We start from the raw sequence: 22,114 nt of genomic DNA, 5'->3' as shown, positions 1-22,114 counted from the left end.
TCATCATGGCATTTGGGGTCTGGGAAGAGCTTCAACTCTTGCATTTCTGCCTGTCCTGCAGCTGTTAAAGGCCCAGGAGCCTTGTCAAGAAAAAAACGGTGGCTGTCCTCAGAGCTGTGGTTTATTTACAGCATCCAGGCAGTGAGTTAATGTTTAGTTCTCAAAGTGGTGCCGAAGTGCTCAAGGTGGCATGAAAAGGCTGTGTGCTGTAGTGGAGATAGCGTTGGACAAAGACTGAGAATTTTGGGTTTGAATCTGTGCTCAGCCCTAAAGTTCACTGGGTGACCTTGAGCCAGTCAACTTTTCTCAGTCCAACTTACTGCACAGGGTTGTTATGAGGATAAAATGAGGTCCTTAGAGGGCAAGCAGGCTACATATGCATGCTTTGACTTGCAGGAGTAGACTTCTAAACTCAAATATCTGGAGGTGCTACTTGGTATTGAGGAAATTACAATGTGCAAAGAAAACTCTTTTTCTGTCTCATTACCAATTGCTATGGACTGGCACTGAGAATTGATTCAAGGATTGAGTTAGTCATTCAGATGTAGGGCTCTGGCTCCAATCCGAGCTCCCAAGAATTCTGTTCAAGGATGCTTTCTCTTCCTGGTCATGCTAGATGCCTGGCAGCCAATGTGTGGCCAACCAGTTCAATGATGGCACTAGGGGGGAAATGGGGGAAGGAGTTGAGGTGACTTATCATGGAGTGCAGGACTTGGTCTTTCACCTAGCCACTAATTTGCTTTGACCTTTAAGTGGTGCAGTTTAATCTAAATGTTCTAGCCACTATAAAAGGACTGTCCAGTCTGGGGGTCTGGAACCTGTAAGAGAACATCAAGATGTTGGTCTCTCTCCTCCCCCTGCACTTTCTAGTTCAGTGCTGCAGGAAGCATGGGAAGCATCTGGGGAAAGGCAGGTACCTTCTACCAATGACACCCTTGATTTCACTGAAGGAAACCTGTCTGCATTATACCAACTATCTTCATCCCTGTCAGATTGAAGAGACCTATTATATTAGGCTGAATCGCTCAGAAACCATGCTCTAAACTGGGGCCTGCTAATTTTATTGATTTGTCTGGAGGACATCTTGAAGGTTACATCTTGTAATCTTGGTGGGGCTGCTACTTGGAAGTTGTTCTGGGGCCAGTAAAACAAGGAGAAAGTATGTGCAGAATAAACAACAAAGAGTTTTGTTTGAACAAATTTATTATAGCATAAACTTTTGTGAACTACAGTCCACTTCATCAAATACAGGAAGTGTAATCCTCCTGGACTTCTTTGAAATTGTATGCATGTACTGTTTGATTACTGGATCTGTAGCATCAGTTTTCTTGACATGCTTCTGTACTCATGGCCTTAATGCACTGAAAAGAAGGCACACTGGTGCCATCAGTAAGAGGAAACAGGAAAATTTCATCACAGATATGTAAAATACACTGCAGAGCAGATGGACAAACTCTTTTAATGAACTTTTCTGAATCATCCTTTAATTGAAAGGAAGCTGCTATGATGCATATATCCTAGCTATGTGAAAGAATCAGAGCTTACTAGGTGGGCTTTACACATCCTCTCTTTCAGCAAAACATACAACTAGTATAAGATAGGGATGTACACGATTCAATTTTTTTGATTCAATTTGTTCCCAAATTGAATCACCCCTGATTTGTTTTGTGTCCAAATCTGTCCGCCGAATCACCCCAGATTCGATTTGTTTACTCAGATCAATTCGGACCACTTATAAATTCATAGGGGCACCATATTTGGGTGGTGGGTAGGTCCTCATGGGTGCCACCTACCACCCAAATTTCAAGGCAGTGGGGCACGTGGTTGAATTTTAATGATTTGTTTTAGTTTTTACTGATTTTGTATATTGCCGCCATAGGAAATAATGGGGATTCGAAGTTGCCCTGTCCTAACCCTAACATGGATCCCCAGATTTTTTTAAGCTAAGTTCTAGCCCTTGTAGAAGTGGAGTTATGGAGCAAAATGTGCGGTCACTATTTTTCAAGTGTTTGGATTCTTTTGTGTATAATGTTTCCTCATAATGAATCCCTATGAGAATTCATTGCACACCTTCATTTCTTCTGTTCATTTTGATTGTAATTGGACAGTGCCAACTGTCAACTGCCATGTGCCAACTACATTCCCCCACCTGCAAGGCAGTGGGGTACTACTCAGTTTATGTTCTAGGAATTTTTTCCAAATGTTTAGACTCTTTGGTGTCTTTCATAACCTTTCATAATGAATCCCTATGAGGATTCATTACACAAAGAGTCTAAACATCTCAAAAATTCCTAAAATATAAACTGAGTACCCAGTGACTTGGGGGTGGGGTGGTAGTTGGCACATTGGATGCCACTAATTCCCCACCCCCACAGTAGTGGGGTAAAAAGGAAGAGAAGAAATGAAGGTGTGTAATGAATCCTTATAGGGATTCATTATAAGGAAAGGTTATTAGACACCAAAGAATCTAAACACTTCAATAATCCTAAAAAATAAATGGAATATCTAGAGCTTAGCTTCTTTTAAAAATGAAAGTTGAGAATCTGGGGGAAATGATAGGAGGAATCTGAATCTCAAAGCGATTTGAATAGAATCTGGTGTGATGATTCAATTTGTACCTGAATCTAGCCAATGGACCACAGGGGTGATTTGTTCTGTCTCCAAATCTCTCGAATAGGTAGATTCGGGTACAAATCGAATTGTACCCGAATTGATTCACGCATCCCTAGTGTAAGACTGAAGCTGACACAGGCTTCAGGCTTCAATAATTTATTATGATTTTAGTTCAAATACAGACATCAATACAGAATAAAAGTAGATAAACATTTCATACCAACAGATAAGAAGTATGATCCACAATAATTACTGATATTAATTTGGCCAAAGGTTCAAATTTGACCTAAGGTTCAGACAGCTGACACAAACCGAGCTTTTTGAGTGTGCAAATGAAATGTATTTGTTTCCTTTTGATGAATGCTAGAATTCTATCACATGGACCTGAGAAGTGTCTTGGTTCCAAAGCTTGCAGTGAATGTTGTTTCTTCACTATGTGACAGCGTATACTTTACAATACCTTGAAATCTATTTCAGGAAGATGAAGGTAACATGGAAGAGCATAAACACCTTATCAGCTGCATACCTCCAAGTGTAACCAAGCAAGAAGGAAGCAGCAAAACACAAACCACACTGACACTGAAATGTGGTCTGTGTGTAACTTGCGATGAACTGGCCCAGGAGCTGAATAACTAACAAATAAAAATCATTTCCTTTCCTTTTAGTGTCATGATAAATTAAACCATCATTAGCTTTTATGGGTAGCTCTGCCTACAACCTTCTGATTGAATCTAGTTCAATAAACAATTCTTACATCAGATGAAAAACTGAGATAAAATAGGGGCTGTTCAATTTCAACTGAATAAAAAGTATCAATCATATAGTAAAGTCTTCTCTCCTTTGTACTGAGATTCATAATAAAACCAAGGAAAGATGCATTTAATGCATTATCACATCATCATTAATAAAGTGCCAGTCCTTCCAGTACAATGCAGCACTGGAATTTCAAATTTATTTATTTTATTTATCATTAAAATTTTATGCCACCTTTCGTTAAAACAATCTCAAGGTGGTTTACAAAACATTTAAAATGATATAAGACTATAAAAGAGTGACATTTAAACTGGAGCCCTTCCTCATAACATTCATGACCCACCTTTGCTGACCTATTCGTGTGTCACCTATTCATTTCCACTTACAAAGAAAGCAATGACCAGAACTGAATAAGTCCTTAAAAAGCTGTGCAGATATATGTACCAAGGAGAGCTGCTGAATATGCAGTTCCTTCCTATCCAAAAGACATATAGAGTGAAGAAAACTGAAAGTGCAAGTCTATATAAACAAGTAGCACTTCAGATAGTATCCACAGAGATGGTTCTTTTTAAAATAAACCATCAATACCAGTCTGCAAAAGAGGGCAATATAAAGGCATTATTTAAATGGACATTAGCTCTCTGAAATGGTCCTTAGCACACTCTAATGACAGGTTTAGAGAAAGAGAGGGTGTACTATGTGTGTGCGTGACTTCATTTGTGCAAAAGGGATTTATCAGATTCTGCATGCAATATTTTAAAGGTTCGTAAAAATGTCATGGGAGTTGTGACAGGTGCAAGGTTACGAAAATTTTGCCTCCTTCCTTGGGCTTGCTTAAATAAACTTTGAAATAATCTCCCTCTCCATCTTCCTAGACATTTCTACATATGCTGCAAATAGTATAGATTTAGTACCAAAGCCTTTTTAAGGTTAAAACCATATATGTTAAACTCCTATGCTGTTATTTTTTAAATGTTTGGTCTAAGAGAAAATGCGAGCAGGTTAATGCCATCATTTAGATCAAATTCAGATGCCTCTTTGGTTAGGAATTTCGGATATGAGAATAAAACTAGTTTATCCCCATGGAATTCTACCAAAGGCATATCAAACCTCAATGAACTCTGTCTGAACTTAAGGGCAAACCAAACATATTTTAAAATAATAACAGTAAATAAATACATAGCCTAAGATGAGAGAAGTATTTGCAGATGCTGAAACCATTTGCTCTAGGCTCTTCCTGATTTAAAATTATATATATCAATACAGGTGTTGTTTCCCTCATACAAAGGTAGATTGGAAGCAATAACCCTGCACATCTTCCACAATCCCGACCTGTTCAAGGCCTACAGTTCAGAAGGACATTTGAAAGAAGCAGAAATTCAGTTTGGAGGTATGTCTGCAGAAACAATAAATGGCTGACATACAAACTAACATTGTACACACAGAATAACATTTTGCTTATGCAGGAGGGGTGGGTTTTTTTGGTAGATCCTTCTGTAGCCCTCTGTGTCTCCTGAAAATATGTCTCTGAGGGTTGCAGGAGGCACAAAGGGCTGCAGAGGGAAAGGAGGACTAGTAAAAAAAACAAATCACCACTTCCCCATTGTGCATGTGAAACATTCAGCATATGCAAGTTATTCAGCCATTATTCATAGAACTCTTAAGAATGTTCAAAGTGTTTTACATATTATTATTTCTGTAATAATATTTAGCATGTATGTGGTGCTTTTCGAACATGAAAAGTGCTTCACATGTTTTAGCAGGGCCAGTCTTAAAGTCAGGCAGCCTAGGAGAGAGCTCCTTTTGGTGTCCATCTCTTGATAGCAAGCATTTTCCCCTCAGAATGTCCCGGTCATTCCTAGGAATTTTTGAAGAAAAAAAGACGGCCACCACAAAAACATGGCAACCTCCACTAACAGCCACCATGTGCTTCAGAATGTTCCAGAACAACTCTAGGCCTTCTGGGAACAATGACTGCCAGGAGGTGGCTACCAGAAGGAGCTCTAACTCTGTTCCTTTTTATTCTTTAAGGGTTTAACGAAAGAAACAAAGCCTGCTGTATTGCTATGCATAGTTGTGAAAATGATGGGAGGTCCCAAATGAAATAAATTGCATATATGGGACACCTAGATACCATAAGTATTCTGGATTCTTGCAATCGGATTCACTTACTTGGCTTTGGACTTTTGGTCTTGAATGAGGAGCTTTGCCTAAAGATTGGTAGGAACAATTGCAGCCTGTTAATCCAGTTGTATCTGTGGCCTTCAATATCATTATTGATCTTGAGGTGTCGGTAACAACTGTCTTTGTTTATGGCCGCAAGTCAGTCACAAATAGTGTTGATACACAACTGGTCATTTCTTCTCTTATCCCTCTTTTTCCTTCTCCTTGGGTCTCTGTTCCATTCGATGTTAGTAATATACTTCATATTATTGTTCATTATATTGCATCCTGTTTCTTGTCTGCATAATGCCTATACCTTCTGTAGCCTGTAAGATTTCCCAACTAATTCTGTATGATGGCTGAAGTTGAACTGTATTAATAATGTTTCCCACTGAAATTTCATAAACACATTTCAGCCTCTTATCATCTAACTGCTTAATGGAAATTTCAGGGTAACATATTAGCCCAAGACTAAGTTTCAGTACTACTACTGTGTAGCTTTCTCTAGCTCAAATGTTTATCTTTCACCACAACTCTTTGTCCATTCAACTGAATTCTCATTCATCTTACAATATCCCTATTAATATCCATCTGTTCCAATATAGCTAGTGATTTTACATGTGGTTTTGCACTGGAGCTGCTGCTAAAAATGAAATAGACTAGCCAGATTTCTCGTGTGTGTGTGTGTGTGTGTGTGTGTGTGTGTGTGTGTGTGTGTGTGTATTAGATATGCCCATGAGGAATTGTAGCACATTTGCCATTTTCTGCCATGTTTTAAATTAATCCTCCTATTGCTATTTCTTCTAGGACTTGACATACTGAGTTGTTCCTAATTGCGTAGGTGTTTTTTTTAACCCCAGAATTTAAATATAAATACAGTTTAAGTACATCTTGGCTATTACCTCGGCTGTTCTCAGTGTAATTTGATTTACTCAAAATATTTGCTTATCTACAAGCCATTATATGTGCTAGCTATTTAATTGTTTTTATTGCATTATTTGTCGGCACTTTCTGCATGGATTATTAAAGGACTTCAGGTTATCAAACTATTCAGGGCTCTCCTTTTCCATTGCTAGCACACTTGGTGTTTTGTATATCACAAATATATGCAAACTCTGTTGTGCCATGCCTTTACTGAAGGTTGGTATGGTCCTCATACAACAATAACTGAAGCTGGTCCATTCAACTGCAATAAGCAGATGTTCTCCTGGATACATTCAGCTAAGGTAATACTCAGCTGCCTAGCTGACTCCAAATTCAAAATGCAACTCATTCCCCACCCTCCCTGCAAAACAGTGGTCTCAGATTCTCCTCTTGCAGTGAACTGCCCAATGAGGAAAACATGTCCGGCTCTTAACTTCCACTAAGGAAACATAAATGAGCCCTGATTATTAGCAAGCATCAGCTTTGTGAGGGATGCTTATCCAGTGGATGTAATAGTACATTTACCATAGAATAGTATTTTATATTGAAATATGGTTTTGTTAATGAAATAAACAAAATATTTGTTCATAAAATGGGGCCATTGCCTTGAATGATGTGGTTTAAGCAAAGATTATCCTTGATTCATAAAATCATATCATTTAAGTGAAAATACAGCCTGTTTCACAAAATTAACTTCATTGTTGATCAAGTCATGAAATAAGCAAGGTCTTTCATGCACTAGGCAAAACATTTCATCACTTGTGAGAAAGCTTCATGAAATTGTCCATTTCATGAATTATTAGGCAGAGACTAATTAATACATCATCATTGGCTATTCTGAATTAGACAAAAGCATTTCCAGTTCTCATTAATTCAGCTTGGAGATTTGCTCAAATGATGAATTAGATTAAGTTTTGTGAATGAAATAATATTTTGTTTATTATCAAATGTTTATCTGACAAACAAAGCCATTTCACACATCTAGCATAGCACATACAAATTGCATTAGTTATTTCCCCCCTGTCAGAACAATCCAAAGAAAAGTTTAAATAGAAGGGGAATTCAAGAGTTAAAGTACTTAAGTGTGAACTCATTGTGCAGCAATACATTACCTATCATTAGCGTAGCCACCAGACACATCAAAGGAATCTCTGCAGCCCACAACCTGCCATCCAAATAGACATGCCAAATGTCCAACATGTCTGCCCACAAATTCTACCTCTCCATCAGTCCTGTAGACAAATGGAATTTCACCATCCATTCAGCATATTTGTGTGAACCACATATATTCAGGTTTGGGGGGAAATCTGGTTTCACAGAAATGTTGGCATTTGTCAAATTAGTGTTTCTTTGCAAAAATCATCATTTTTACTGCAACACAAATGCCCCGTGACTAGGAAAATCCATTCCACATGCTCCATGATGATGCCTAGCTTCAGCTGCAAGGAACCTCACTGTGAGGGATATGAGAAAGGTCAGTTGCATTCCTCTTTTAAACGACTCAAAATGGTATCCTCATACCACACAGGAGAATGGGTGTAGCCAACATAAACCATTTTCTAACCACAGCGCATAAGGATTTAATTATAATAAATTACACCAATAATTTTCCTTGCTAATGAAGAAAATACTTCCATAACCTCAAGAGAGACACACAAATGGTATGTGTACATTATTATTCACTCAATTTATGAGTAAAAAGAGAAATAATTTACACATTCATGTGCACTCAGAATCCAGAGAAGGTTAGGTGGTGGAATTCAGTGAGATGTTCATATTTGTGTTACCAAGTCACATTGATTTCAAAGGACCTATCTTCCCTGAGTTTTCATAGGATAGTATTTTTTATAGTAGTGCCATTAAAATTCCACAAAGTGAAGACAGATACAACATTTTTAGAGCAGTGGGGACAATTTGAAAATGTCCTTACTGCATACAATCCAAATGTACCTTTCCTTTCCAAAGTCATAGCTCCTAGTGTATTTCTGTTGCAGGGGCGGGGGGCCTTCTGCAAATTTTCAGCAGAAGTTGGCTATGGATGACACTGACTTCCATCCATGATATTACAAAGTAACCTTAACTTACTCCCTACAGAAATTTTGCACTTAAATTTTAAAATATGTATACTAAGGCCAAAGTATGGAAGAAGAGCAAAACTGATGTCCAATCCAGCATTGTGTTCATTGGCATGCATACATTATGTTGCACAGGTGTCTGTATACATGTACATGATTGAATGACTGTACATGCATTCATTTTAAAGTTATCCTGCTGGGTATAGATTTGTCAAATGCATGGTACAAATAGGAACTGTACTACTGTTCATGCATTTAACCTACCACATGAATAACTGTACAAGCATGTAACATAAGAACAGTCTTGCTGGATCCAAGGCCCATCTAGTCTAGCATCCCGCTTCATACAGTGGCCCACCAGGTGCTGCCAGAAGCCCACAGGCAGGAGCTGAGGGCATGCCCTCCCTCCTGCCGACACTCCCCTGAAACTGGTACTCAGAGGCATCCTGCCTTTGAGGCTGGAGGTAGCCGAAAGCCCTCCGACTAGTAGCCAATGATAGACCTTTCCTCCATGAAGTTATCCAAACCCCCCTTAAGTCACCCAGGTTGTTGGCTGCCACCACATCTTGTGGCAGAGAATTCCACAAGTTGATTATACGTTGTGTGAAAAAGTACTTCCGTTTGTTGGTCCTAGATTTCCTGGCAATCAATTTCATGGGATGACCCCTGGTTCTAGTGTTATGTGAGAGGGAGAAGAATTTCTCTTTATCCACTTTCTCCACACCATGCATGATTTTATAGACCTCTATCACATCTCCCCGCTGTCGTCTTTTTTCTAAACTAAGTAGCTTAAGGTGTTGTAGTCTTGCCTCATAAGAAAGGTGCTTTAGGCCCCTGATCATCTTGGTTGCCCTCTTCTGCACCTTTTCCAGTTCTACAATGACCTTTTTTAGATGGGGTGACCAGAATTGTACAGAGTACTCCAGGTGTGGTCGCACCATAGTTTTGTATAAGGGCATTATAATATTAGCCGTTTTATTTTCATTCCCCTTCCTAATGATCCCTAGCATGGAATTGGCCTTTTTCACAGCTGCCACACATTGAGTCGACACTTTCAATGAGCTGTCCACCACGACCCCAAGATTGTGGTGGACATGTAGATATGTGTGTATATACACTGAACACAGATTGTATATGCATTGAACATAATGTGTGAATAGGGCTTCTGTCATTCACATTGCAAAAAACAGGATGATCATGGCTAAAGTACCTGCTAAGAGTCACTTTTTATTGTATTGTATTGTATTGTATTGTATTGTATTGTATTTATTTTTCAAATTTGTAGACCGCCCCAAACTTCCATATGTGGGCAGTTTACAACATTTAAATTGTTTTTAAATTTTATTGTGAACCACCTTGGGATTTTCTTAATGAAAGGCGGGGTATAAATTTAACAATAAATAAAAATAAATAAATAAAACAGATTAAACATGAAAAGCTTAAAACAATTGGAAACCACAGTCCAGTTTAAAAGCTTAGGTGAAAAAATGAGTTTTTATAGACTTTTTAAAAAGTTGTCAGAGATGGGGAGGCTCTTATTTCAGCAGGGAGCACATTCCAGAGTCTCGAGGCAGCAACAGAGAAGGTGGCAACTGCAGATTAACCTCTCTAGAGTATCTCAGTGGGAGGTAGGGCTCATAGCGAAGAAGCCGTTCTCTTAAATATCCAGGGCCTAAGATGTTTAGGGCTTTATACGTTATAACCAGCACCTTGTATTTTGCTCGGAAACTTATAGGTAGTCAGTGTAGCTCTTTTAGTATAGGAGTAATATGGTCTTTCAGAGTTGACCCGAAGACCAACCTGGCTGCCACATTCTGTACCAACTGCAGTTTCCTGACTATAAACAAAGGCAGCTCCACATAGAGCATGTTGCAGTATTCAAGTCTGGAGGTTACCACCATATTATTATTATTATTATTATTATTATTATTATTATTATTATTATTATTATTATTATTAATTCAATTTCTATACCGCCCTTCCAAAAAATGGCTCAGGGCAGTTTACAAAGAGAAACAATAAACAAATAAGATGGCTCCCTGTCCCCGAAGGGCTCACATTCTAAAAAGAAACATAAGACACACACCAGCAACAGTCACTGGAAGTACTGTACTGGGGGTGGATAGGGGCAGTTACTCTCCCCCTGCTAAATAAAGAGAATCACCACGGTAAAAGGTGCCTCTTTGCCCAGTTAGCATATGTACCACTGTTCTGAGGTTGTTTATCTCAAGAAACAGATGTAGCTGGTATATCAACCAAAGCTGGTAGAAAGCACCTTCAGCTACCTCTTCAACCTGGGACACCAAGGAGAGGTTTGTATCAAGAAGTGCTCCCATGCTGTTTACCTGTTCCTTCTGGGAAAGTGTGACCTTATCCAGAACTGGCAGATCAAAATCTTCTCCGAGTTCTGACCCCATACAATAAGTACCCTGTCTTATCTGGATTCAGTCTCATTTTGTTATCCCTCATCCAGCCCATCACTGGCTCCAGGCAGGCATTTAGGGAGGTTATGCCTTCTCCTGATGATGTTGACATGGAGAAAGAGATTTGTGTGTCATCAGCATACTGATAACACCCTGCACCAAATCTCCTGATGACCTCTCCCAGTGGTTTCATGTAGATGCTAAACAACATTGATTGATTGATTGATTGATTTGATTTGATTTGATTTGATTTATATACCGCCCTTCCAAAAATAGCTCAGGACGGTTCATTGGAGACAGTATGGAACCCTGGGGAACACCATATAAAAGTTCAGATTTTAAAGAGCAACAGTCTCCAAGTGATGCCACCTGGAATCTGCCTGCGAGGTAGGAGCAGAACCACTGCAAAGCAGTGCCTCCCACTCCCAACCCCCTCAGATGCTCCAGAAGGATTCTATGGTCGATAGTACTAAAAGCTGCCAAAAAAATCTAAAAGGACCAACAGAATAACACTCCTTCTGTTCATTCCTAATTGCAGATAATCCATCAGCTCGACTAAGGCAGTCACCATCCCATAGCCACCACCAAAAGCCAGTTTGAAATGGATCAAGTGAATCAGTTTCCTCCAAGTCTGTCTGGAGTAGTACTATAGCTGTTTGAGACTTCCAGTGGGATGCTTATGGATTGTAGTTCTTTGTGTAAGGTAAAGTGTGCTGTCGAGTCGGTGTTGACTCTTGGCGTCCACAGAACTCTGTGGTTGTCTTTGGTAGAATATAGGAGGGGCTTACCATTGCCATCTCCCATGCAGTATGAGATGATGCCTTTCAGCATCTTTCCTATATCGCTGCTGCCTGATATAGGTGTTTCCCATAGTCTGGGAAACATACCAGCGGGGATTTGAACCAGCAGCCTCTGGCTTGCTAGTCAAGTCATTTCCCCGCTGCACCATTAGGTTGCTCCAATTCTATGTGTACTCTTTTTATTCTCAAATTAGATCCTTTATAACAGTTCCACATTTCAAGCACAACTTAGAACCAATCTTCAGATTTATAAGAACAATGAACTATATAGCCCTGCTGGAATTGTGCTATATCAAAATGCAGGTGAGAGATTCACATGTTTGAAAGCCAACTGTTCACAAACATGATTCAGAGGCACTCTTACTCCTGGACTTCCAGACCAAAATCCAGGACCTCCACACCCCCTGGGGCCTCCCAAATCCTCTTTACTTTGTCCTAAGTCTGTCTGCCACACCATCGGCCCACACTGTACTGGATGGCCAAGCATGACTGTGACCCCTGCTTTAGAGACAAAGCAGAGAAATAAATATGTTGGATGGTAACATGTTAAGTTGCGTGTTCAAATGTTTCTGCTAATGCATATTTGCATAAATATACCTGACTTATATTCTTATTCTTGTGAGTTCAGTTGTTGTTTGTGCCCTCAGGAACCCTCGTGTTAAAAATACTGTGAAGCTCTTCACACGACCAGGAGAAATCGGGCGAAGGGAGCCCAATTTCTCCTTGTTGTCTGCTGCCATGGGAGCCGTGCATGGTAAAGTACCCCTCCCTTTAAACAAGGTTAGCAGAGCTAGAGCTCCGCTAACCCCATTTGGTTGCTTGTGTGCTGCCGCAGTGCGGCTCCACGCCATGACAACACACGAGGAGACCTCCACCGGGAGGCTGCAGGCAGCCTCCCAGGCTTGGGGGTCTCTCCAGAATAACCCACAGACTCACGCGGGGCATCCTGGGACTCCCTGGATCAGGGGCTGTGCGGCCGCCGGGAGTCCCAGGACGCCCCGCGTGAGTCTGTGGGTTATTCTGGAGATACCCCCAAGCCTGGGAGGCTGCCTGCAGCCTCCCGGTGGAGGTCTCCTCGTGTGTTGTCATGGCGTGGAGCCCCCACCAGGACAGAGCTAGCAGCCATGTCGGCAGCCGATCCGGCCACCCAGCTACGAGCAGAACCCTGTCAGGCACACTTCTGTGTGTGTCATGGTGTGTGTGTAGGTGGATTATGCCTAACTTGCAGCGGGGGCGTGGGGGCTCCAAAGGCCTTTAGGTCCAGGCTCCAAAATTACCTAGGTGCACCTCTGACATGATTTGGGGGTGGGGCTTCAAAACACATTCAAATTTTAATTATTGTCAAGATTTATCATAAATGAAAATGATAAAAGTTACAGTTTAAAAGAAAGACAATGGCAATGAATTCCAACCAGAATGTGTCATCAGAAAACCAATAAACTATACGTAGTACCAGAACATTGTTGATTATGTCTGATTGCCGCATTTGCAAAAGCAGCTCTTGAACAGTTGACATCATCTAATATCTGAAAATGTTGTGCTGGGCTGATCGAAATCTAACCTCATGTAACAGGCAACCAAATAAGTTTTTTAAAAAAGGCCTTTCACCACAATACTTCCAAAGGTGCAGTGCCTTTTTTGGAAGGCTAGCTGAGAGGCTGGGGAAGGGAGACTAGCTGAGAGGCCAGGGACTCTTTTTCCACCTGAATCTCCCTGGCCTGAGCCGGGAGATTTGCTGAGCTGGCCCAACCTCCTCCCTTTGGCCTTGACCAGCAGAGAAGACCTGCTGTTGGAATTACTGCTGCCAGCCTGAGCCACTGTCCTGATTGCCCTGATGAGCTGCAGCTGTGAAGGCCAGTTTCATCAGCCGGGCTTCAGAGTCCACAAGAGAGGTGGGGTGCTGGGGGGATTTGGCATAAAAGGACAGAGGCAAGCCAGCACTGGCTTAGCTGCTGGTGTGGGTGCCAGTAGGGGGACTGCCTACAGGCGGCCACCGAAACAGATCGCCAAAGAGGACTGGCCTTTGGTGCTGGGCCTTCAGTGTGGGACAGAGGTCTGAGGGGAAGTTATGCTCAAGGTCCTCCTGTTTTAGTGGGTTGTGCCAGACTGCTCACAGGGATGTGTCTGGGCTCTCTTGTTAAGGATGGAGCAGGGGGGGTGTTCGATGAGATTCAGGCAGCTTTTTCAGTGGTGGTGGTGTGGGGGTGAATAGAGGATTGGGTGTTGGCAGGCCAGCATGCCATTAAAGGGGAAGGGATGCCAGTAATTTAATTACTCTTTCCCCTTCTGGCTGCCATGTCAGCTCTCAGACCTCGGGGAATAGTTCCAACTCCCCACTGAACCTAACCGTGCTCCTTTGTAATGCCAGGTTGGTTCAAAATAAGATCACAATAATCCATGATCTGATCATGGATGAAGGAGCCAGCCTGGCTTGCATAACTGAGACCTGGTTGTGGGAGGCTAGTGGTCCTGTGTGGGCTCAACTTCTTCCCCCAGAGTACTCTGTTGCTGAGCAGATTAGGGGAACTGGGTGGGTCGGGGGCGGCGGAGTGGCTCTGCTCCATAACAGGGATTCTCAACATTGAGTCCCCAGATGTTATTGGACTTCAACTCCCATAATCCCCAGTCCCTGTGGTCTTTGGTTGGGGATTATGGGAGTTGAAGTCCAAGAACATCTGGGGACCCAACATTGAGAATCCCTGGTCCATAAGAAGAACATCTTCCATATGAGAATCCCTGTGAGAGAATTGACTAATATTGAGTGTGAGTACCTTAGGTTGGGACTCAGGATAGACTGGGGATTTTTTTGGTGTACCGTCCAGCCCGCTGCCTAACAGACTCCCTAACTGAGTTGATAGAGCTGGCCTCTGAGTTGGGGTTGGAGTTGCCCAGGCTTTTTGTGCTGTGTGATTTTAATGTCCACTTCAGGACTGTCTTGTCTGATGCTGCTCAGGAGTTCATAGCCGCCATGACAACTATGGGCCTATCCCAATTAGTCCTAGGACCTACATACATTGGTGGTCACATGCGGGATTTGGTCTTTTGCTTGGATCAAGGGGTGTTCTGTGGGTGGAGTCTCCTGAGGTTTCCCCATTGTTATGGATGAACCTTAACTTCCTGGTTAAGGTTGGTCTCACAGTCATGACTGACTCCTGAAGGGGTGGTGGACCTATTAGAATGGTCCACCCGAGAAGGCTGTTGGATCCAGTAGGATTCCAAAGTGCCTTGGAGGGTTTCGGAGTTGGTTCTGCTGGCAATTCTATCTATGCCCTGGTGGATATCTGGAACAAGGAACTTACCAGGGCAGTCGACACAATCGCTCATAAGTGACCTCTCTGTCCTGCTTCAAAATTAGCTCCATGGTATATGGAAGAGCTACAGGAGCTGAAGTAGCAAGGAAGGAAGGAAGGAAGGAAGGAAGAACTGATTCTCAGAAGCCTTAAATCTACCCATGCTTTATACTATAGATAACAGGAACCAATGAGTCTAATCTATGAAAGAAGTGAACAGGTGATAAAGAATGCAAATCACCTTTATGTGTGATTTGTATAAATCATTGAAATATGTATCCCTGTCAGTTTTCCCCTTTTGTTCGGCCTTAAGATACTTCTAAAACATTCAACTTAACTTGACATTTAAAAAAACTAGATAGAATTAAAACCAGATTTTGGTGACTAGCAGCAGACTGTGAACCACTGACGTATATACTTAATGGCCCACTTGAGACCAGGGAAAGTTCCTAAAATATTGAAACTGGCTAAAATAATTTAAATTTTGTAAGAGTGGTGAAAATTCCTTGGCTGATGCTGTACTCTTTTGCTTTCCATTTCATAAAAATGTCTTGATGTACTTGTTAACAGCATGTTCAGTCTCTTGGATTTCTAATTCAGTAAAACTGCACATTTTTTTTACAATGTGACCTTAAATGAAACTAATAGAATATCAAACTGCTCAAAATATCAAGCTTAAAAAAATTATTCTGGGATGACCTTCTTCAAGATACCATAGATAATCTGCTCATTTCTTCAAGAGTGTGGTTGTCCATGCCTGGGTCCAGCAAGGCAGCAATTCAGTTAAGCAGCTGTTAACTCAGCAAAGGCTAACTCTAAATGGGGAGTGGGATATAGTAGGGCAGGGCTCCAGAGCTTCTCTGAGGGGCTTACTGAAGGAAAGGTGACACATTCTGAATGCTCAGGGTCTGATGGGTCTCTGCGGCTTTTACAAGGACTGGGGACTGGGGTGTGTTTCTTCTCTGAAAGTGTCTCCCTGGGCTGGAGTCCAAGTGGGTCCTGATAGTGGTTTACATAGAGGTTGTCCCATTTCTTCCTTGCAACAACTGCATGATGCCGGTTAAGTTGTGAGTTAATCATTTGCCCAAGGACACTCAGTGCATGTTATAGCTCAGCAGAAATTTGAACCTAGGTATACCCAGCCTGATTCAGCACTTTAGCCACTGTAAAGATAAAGTGTGCTGTTGAGTCGGGGTCGACGCCTGGCGATGACAGAGCCCTGTGGTTGTCTTTGGTAGACTGCAGGAGGGGTTTACCACTACCGTCTCCCACGCAGTATGAGATGATGCCTCTTCCTATATCGCTGCTGCCCAATATAGGTGTTTCCTACAGTCTGGGAAACATACCTGTGGGGAATTTGAACCGGCAACCTCTGGCTTGCCAATCAAGTCATTTCCCTGCTGCTGTTCAGGTGGCTTAGCCACTGTACATTTATTTAAAATATTTATACCCCACCCCTCCAGTACACTACTGCTCAGGGTGACTCACAATGTCATGCTCTCCCAGTGGGTGTCTTTTCTCTGATTGCCTTGGCTGTCTTTAAAAAAAAATAGTGGAAGACCTTGCTGTTTCTTCAGGCATTTGCCCCTTAGGGGCTGCTGGTCTCTTTTTGCTCCTGCTGCTCTGTCTCTGCATTTTATGGTTGCTGTTTCATGTCTATTTTTATGGTTTTTAATGGTTTTTAATTTATTTTAATATTATTTTTAGTGTGACTTTATTGAATTTTATTGCTTTAATTTTAACCTTATAAACTGCCTTGGGATATGTTTTATGAAAGGCAGTATAGCAATTGAATTATCAATCAATCAATCAATCAATCAATGCATCAGTTTTCTTTTTAAAATGTATGTAGATGTTGTGGATTGGTAATATACCGTATCATATCTCACATATAGTGGCTGACTGAAGGCTATTCACACGAGCAGCCTAACCCAGGTTAAGGCAGCCCAGCCTGGGTTAGGCTGCTCGTGTGCAGTGCTGGGATCAGGGCCAATCGCCTAACGCTACTTTTAACCCCAGTCTCTAGCCCGGGTTAAAGGAGCAAGCGCACCCTTGCTCCTTTAAGGGTTGTGTGGGTGCTCAGGCTGTGTGCAGCCCAAGCACACAGTGTCAGGCACCTAGAGTGCCTGACTCCTGGGGAATTCCCTCAATGAACCTCACTCATTTCTCAGTGCATTGTAGATATCCAGAGGCCGGGACACATTGTCCTGACCCCCGGAGAACCATGCTGCTCCAAACAGTGCAGATCATGTGGGAGTGCAATCTGCACATCCCATCAATGTGAAAGGATCATCTGGGGGGAAAGTAAGTTTGGCGCATATAACCTGTCAGGGAGGGAAGGTAAGTTCGGTGCACAGAGTCCGAGCGTGCACAGAGTTTCACAGAATCTAGAGTGCCTGATTCCTGGGGAATTCCCCCAATGTACTGCACTCGTTGTGTGGTGCATTGCAGGATATCCGGAGGCCAGGACACACCTCTGGAGAACCGTGCTGCTCCAAGCAGCATAGATCACGTGGGAGCGTGATCTGCACATATCACCAATGTGAAAGGATCATCTGGGGGGGGGGGAGGTAAGGTCGGTGCTGACTTCCTGCCCGCCTGCCTGGCGGTCGTGTGAATAGCCTTCTGGACTAGCATTGTGCTGGTCTGCACAATCCTCAGGGAAATATTTCCAGGAGGCACAGTGGCTTCAGCGGAAAGAGGAGATGAGCAACAATCTGCCCTCTCCCTGTTGCATGATGGCACAGCATTAATGTGGATGTCAGCACTGTTGCACCAATCTATTATATTAATTCTCACAGACGTGCCTCTGTGGGGATGCGTCCTGGCAACCCAGCGGATTGGCTGGGCAGCGGAGGCGCCGGATTGGCTGGGCAGCGGTTGGCCGTGTAGGGAAGTGGCCGCTTGAGGAGGAAAGGAAAAGAAGGAAAGCGGGCAAGCAGAGAGGAGAACTAAACGGACCGGGGCGGGGGAGGGCGGAAGCTGCGGGGAGAAGCTGCTGGGCAGAGACACCGAAACGGCTGGCTGCTTCGGCAGATGCTCGCTAGAGGGAGGGCCATGCAGGAAGGAGCCAGCTGAACGCTTGGCCACCCGACACCAAGGACTGGAGGAACGAGGAGGCGGCAACGGCCAGTGGGGAAAACACAAGCAGGATAAAAAGCGGGGGGGGGGAGCACAAATGAGAGAGAGAGAAAGAGAGAGAAAGAGGGGGAAACGGAGGAGGGAGCAAGCTGGGGCAGAAGGCTGGGGGGGAGGGGACTGGGGCAGAAGGCTGGGGGGGAGGGGACTGGGGCAGAAGGCTGGGGGGGAGGGGACTGGGGCAGAAGGACTTTGTATAAATCTTTGTATTGTCATTGCCACCATGGCCTAGGCCTTCAAGTGGCTCCAATACACGATCAGTCAGATTTGCTTCAGGTTTTCCTCCACCTGCATTCTAGTCATTGTCCCAGCTATCTCATATTGTGTAATTCTCCACAAAAAAAGGAGAAGCCAAGATTTTGGTGGTCGGGAGAGGATGCCAAAGTGCCATTGTGTCCACTGTTTCATGAAAGGACTAGGGTGTCAACAGAATAGCTCCTCAAAGAATTCCCCAGAACTGCAGGGAAACCATTTGGATGTATTACATTAATGACAAAGGAAAGTTGAAGGAGAATGCTCGTCTTGTGGTAGCAAGCATGAATTGCCTCCTTCCCTAAGCAGGGTCAGCCCTGGTTTCCATTTGAATAAGAGACATGTGTGAGGCCTGTATCAGCTGTGGTGGCACAGCAGGGAAGCAGCTTGTCTAGAGTGCAAGAGGCTGTTAGTTCAAATACCCGCTGGTGTGCTTCCCAGACTGAACCTAGTAAATACATTTGTAGTAACCTATATTGGGCAGCAGTGATATTGATTGGTGCTGAAAGGCATCATCTCATACTGCATGGGAGGAGGCACTGGTAAACCACTCCTGTATTCTACCAAGAAAATCACATGGAATGTGATCTCTAGGAGTTGACACCAACTCGAGGGCACAATCTTTCCTTTCCTTTCAGTGAGCGCTGTAAGATATTCCCCTCAGGGGATAGAGCCGCTCTGGGAAGAACACCTGCATGCTTGCATGCAGAAGGTTCCAAGTTCCCTCCCTGGCATCTCCAAGACAGGGCTGAGAGAGACTACTGTCTGCAACCTTGGAGAAGCTGCTGCCAGTTTGTGTAGACTATACTGAGCTAGATGGAGCAACGGTCTGACTCGGTAGAAGGCAACTTTCTATGTACCTATGTTCTTAGATGAGATGGAATCTTTTCAGGGGGCAGGGACAGTTCTTGAAGAAATGAGCCCTGTCAAGACTTGACCAAACCCATATGTGGACAGGTTTGGGCAATACTTTTCTGGTCCACACAATTAAACGAGCAGTGCACCAAGACTGCACCCATCCTGGCATCTTTTGTATATGCCCTGATGTCTTCCCAGTGGTTTCCTTTATGACGTGAGGGGACAGTTCATTCAAACTGCCACTCTATACACTACCCAAATGCAACCCAAATATTCATTTAAACTAGTTCTGCAGGCATATGTAGAACAACAATTCAGACTGACGGCCCCCCACCGCACAATACAAGCTTGTGTGAGATGAATGTCAAGTTGTCTGCAACATACCTCAGGATGGACTTGCTCTTTGTGTGTCCTGCTTTAATCTCATGGGCCTGAAAAGTATTGTTTGAACCAGCCCTGTGTGTATATGTATTTGCATATTTGTATGAATGATGTTCATTAGATTTTGAAAACATTATTGAAGAGATGGGAGTGAATATTTTCTTAATCTGTTCCACATATTGTGACACAGTTATGTTTATGGCACAGAGAAGTTCATAGTGGCATTCAGGTTTTGACTGAGGGAGGGGGGTGAACCCACTTTCTTTTACCTACAGAGATCTGCAATAATAATTGAGATGGGAGGTATTTCCTTGAGATTAATGGCTGGTTAAGAGGAGTTGATGGCCCAAGGCTCAACTGGGGGCTATTAACCACAGCCGGTCATTATTCTACAGGAAATGCTCCAGGCTGAAGTCATTACAGCTAGTATAAAACAAAAAAGAAAGAAAAAACCATAGGTGTGCAGATTTTTAGCAATAAAGCCATTTGTATTAGTATGAGCAGGGCAGTCATAGGGATGCCTATAATACAGGATAGGCCATACCACTGCTTAAATCAGCGTTCACAATCCATCAACCTTATGTAGTTGCAGGGTCCTTTATATTTCCATTGAAGTCAAGAGCATATCAAGCATTTGAAGCCTGTGAAGAGAGGCCATTCATGTGATAAAGGGACATGCTGGGAGGCCATCAGGACGTCTGCCACAAACATCATGTTCTTGGCGCATTCCTTGCCTAATCACATGGACTGGTAAGGCATCATCCAAACCGGCCCTATATTTATAGAACATGTGATGCAGTGGGTGCTCAGTAGATAAAGGTTTATGTTATTCAAGAATAATATTTCAATACTGTATGTTCCAAAACATTAAAAATGCACAATTTTATTATTTACAACTATAGCTTGAATGCCATTTTTTAATCTTAAACACCAGGTTAGTTATCATTTCCATTTCAATGACTTACTCAATATTGAATCTTTCCAAGATCATTGGAGACTGGATCAATTTCGACAAAGATTTGCACTGATAAAATCATAGCTCCATTTGAGGAGTAATTCAAAAAGCTCAGTGTGTTTTGCTGTTTCAAAACAGAGCATTTGTTGAGGTGCAAAAGTGCCTGGACCTTGTATTTTAGCAAGAGTGAAGAAACGTGAAGCATTGAGTTAGCGGGCAACAACTAGCCTCTGTTTTGAGGAGGACAGAGAGCTAGTTTTGCAATAGTGATCATGAATTGTCCCCTTTGATTTGCAGAGTCCACCATGGTTTGCATTTGGATGTGAGCTCTGTCTACTGTTAGAGTTTCCCCTTAGGGAACAGGGCTGCAGCTCAGTGGTAGAGTATCTGCCTTGCATGCAGAAGGTCCTAGGTCCACTTCCTGGCATCTTAAGGTAGGGCTGGAAAAGATTCCTGCCTGAAACCTCACGGAGCTGCTGCCAGTCAGTGTAGACAATTCTGAGCTACGTGAACCATGGTCTGACTCACTATAAGGCAGCAGCTTCCTATGTTCCTATGTAAATACTGTATCAAAATTAAGGTTGTAATTTGCAGTCCTATCACACTTATCTGGGAGTTAGACCCACTGAACAGTCAGACTTACGGTACTTACTTACTTGGTTGCTTCAGACCTACCATGCAACATTACCTTTCCTCACTTCAGGTACCAGATTATAAGCCAGTTCTCAGGAGTCGCATGGCAGACCACTCCCCACACAACACCTTCTCCATGAATAGCTTGAGACTCCCTTCCTAATAGAAAGGGAAGGAAGAGGGAGATACATGAAAGAAGAAAGGCATGTGGATTTGAAAGAAAGAAGGGTGTGGTAGTAATAGTAAGAAAGATAGGGAAGGGAAGGAAGGGGGAGACATTTTGTGCTTTGCTTCAGGCAGCGATATGTCATGGACTGGCACTGGAAGAGCCCAATACCCTAGGAAATCAAAATCCATGATGCAAAATCCCTCCAAGAACCCCAAGCTTTCATAACTTTCTGCACATGTTTTCTGTACATACGCACAGGGGCGTAACTACCGTTAGGCAAGGGGAGATGGCTGCCTGGGGGGCCCCCACACCTTGAGGGCCCCCCCCAGAGGCAAGTCACATGACTATATATTGTGAAAAGTAAGTGTGTGTGTGTGTATCAGTGAGGGGCCCATTTTAAAATTTTGTCTCTGGGCCCACTCCAGCCTTGTTACGCTCCTGCGTACGTGCACGCGCACACACACACCCCTACGTAAGCAAGCAGCTAGGCAGTCCCCTGCTGAGCAGAGGCACCTTTTTAAAATGGTGATTCACTTAATCATTCACCATTTTAAAATGGTGATTCGCTGGGGGTGGGGGACCAACTGGCACTATCCATCCTCAGGACAGCATCCCTCCAGTGGGTATTGCTGGTGTCTATCTTATCTTTATGTTTAAATAAAAGTTTGCTTTGGGAACTTTTGGTTG

General features: G+C 42.9%; 2 long non-coding RNA genes across 7 annotated transcripts in view; one reads left to right on the top strand and one right to left on the bottom strand.

Moving 5' to 3' along the window:
• Positions 1-4,632: 4,632 nt before the first annotated feature.
• LOC128328291 (uncharacterized) lies at positions 4,633-20,537 on the top strand. The gene is made up of 3 exons (XR_008309120.1): positions 4,633-4,756; positions 11,490-11,654; positions 20,257-20,537. It is a non-coding gene; the product is annotated as an uncharacterized LOC128328291 (long non-coding RNA).
• The window catches only part of LOC128328290 (uncharacterized), a 19,580-nt gene continuing 17,642 nt past the window's right edge, over positions 20,177-22,114 (bottom strand). For 4 of the 6 annotated variants that reach the window (XR_008309113.1, XR_008309117.1, XR_008309119.1 and 1 more), the window contains 2 exons: positions 21,301-21,417; positions 20,177-20,443 (listed from right to left, as the gene is read on the bottom strand). This is a non-coding gene — a long non-coding RNA (uncharacterized LOC128328290). Of the gene's footprint in view, positions 20,444-21,277; positions 21,418-22,114 lie in introns of all 6 variants that reach the window. The other 2 variants (XR_008309116.1, XR_008309118.1) reach the window with 2 other exon arrangements.

Source organism: Hemicordylus capensis, chromosome 5 (assembly GCF_027244095.1).
Source record: "Hemicordylus capensis ecotype Gifberg chromosome 5, rHemCap1.1.pri, whole genome shotgun sequence".
Taxonomy (NCBI): domain Eukaryota; kingdom Metazoa; phylum Chordata; class Lepidosauria; order Squamata; family Cordylidae; genus Hemicordylus; species Hemicordylus capensis.
The sequence above is the reverse complement of the archived record's forward strand: the minus strand, read 5'-3'. Positions and strand labels throughout refer to the sequence as shown.